The sequence below is a fragment of the Delphinapterus leucas genome, chromosome 17, assembly GCF_059928025.1.
Source record: "Delphinapterus leucas isolate spDelLeu-1000000601 "Yukka" chromosome 17, BTC_Dleu_Yukka2, whole genome shotgun sequence".
Lineage (NCBI taxonomy): Eukaryota > Metazoa > Chordata > Mammalia > Artiodactyla > Monodontidae > Delphinapterus > Delphinapterus leucas.
This window is the reverse complement of record NC_143145.1, coordinates 37152715-37154090: the sequence shown is the minus strand read 5'-3', so window position 1 is coordinate 37154090 and position 1376 is coordinate 37152715.

Sequence of the window (1376 nt, the reverse complement as noted above, 5' to 3'; positions counted from 1 at the left end):
TATTGTAGCATCTTTTACTAAAACCTTATTTTCCCATTCTCTAAAACAGTCAACAACAACACACTCAGCGTGGGGTGGGGTAGAGTCCTATGTCCAGGAAGGCTGGCATTCATTCTGATTGATCAGAACCTGTCTTAGACACCCTATGAGGTAGATGCAATTTATTATTACCGTCATTATCATCATCACCATCATCATCCCTATTTGAAAATTAGGGAATTGAAACGTTAAATAACATTCCCAAGGTCATATAGCTAATAAGTGCTAGAGTATTTGTATTCAGACAATCTGTCTCCAGGATCTGTGCTCTTAACCTTGACACTACTGACAAGTAGCTGAGTGCAAGGGTCTGTGGAAAAGAGTCATATCCAGGATGTGCAGGGGAATTGGATGCATGGAGAGGGTAGAAAGAGGAGATGGCAGAATCCCAGAGGTAACTCTGTCTGCCCTACCCCTAGAAAAGGTCTGGATGGAATATCTGTAACTAAATATTATACATTCAAGGAGCATTTGAACTGGATGGGAACTTGAGAAAACAGATGGATGCCTTCCTTTTACAGATGAAGAAAATGCAGTACCAGAGAGTTTGCATGAGGTACCTAGCGACATTAATTCAATTAATCATTTATTTAGTCAAATACCGTGCTAGGTGCCCAAGAAATAAAGATAGCAGGTCACGTTGCCTGCCTTTGAGAAAGTTATATTTTAGTCAGTAAACCATGTATGGTAAACCAAAATTATGAAACAGCAAAAAATACTCTAAAAGAGACTGAGCAAAGTGTATAAGCACCCAGAGACTTTCCCTGGGGGTGTCCTTGAAGGCTTCCGAGAGGAAGTAGCACTTGAGCTGAGTTTTGAAAGATGAGTAGGAGTTTCCCAGATGGAGAATGAAAAGAAGGTCATTTCATGCAGTCCAGCTGATTGGTGGTAAAGTGCAAACTGACACTCCCATATCCTCACTCAGTCCAGCCCTCATCCTTCCATACCACCAGGGAAAGAAATCCCCAGTCTTGGGAAGCATTCTTGACAGGACTGTTCTAGAGATCACGGGAGAATACAAGCCAGGAAAATACACAAAATCAGTGGTAACTGTGAAAATTTTAAATCATTTCTTCTCTCCTAATCCAAGGGTTTCACATCTCTTACTACTGACTTCATTATACCTTGCAGCTATATGTAAATTACATGTAGAGGATATTTTAATGTATCTGCTTTCTCCCTATTTCAAAAAGGCAGAGATAATTTACTATACAACTTTCTCAAATTACTCTTAGGATTTTTTGCTTAAAGAATTCATGAGGAAAATTGTTTTATTACTACTGCTATGCTTCATATATGGTGGTGAGAGTAACCATTAGTTTTCAATTCCAATCTCT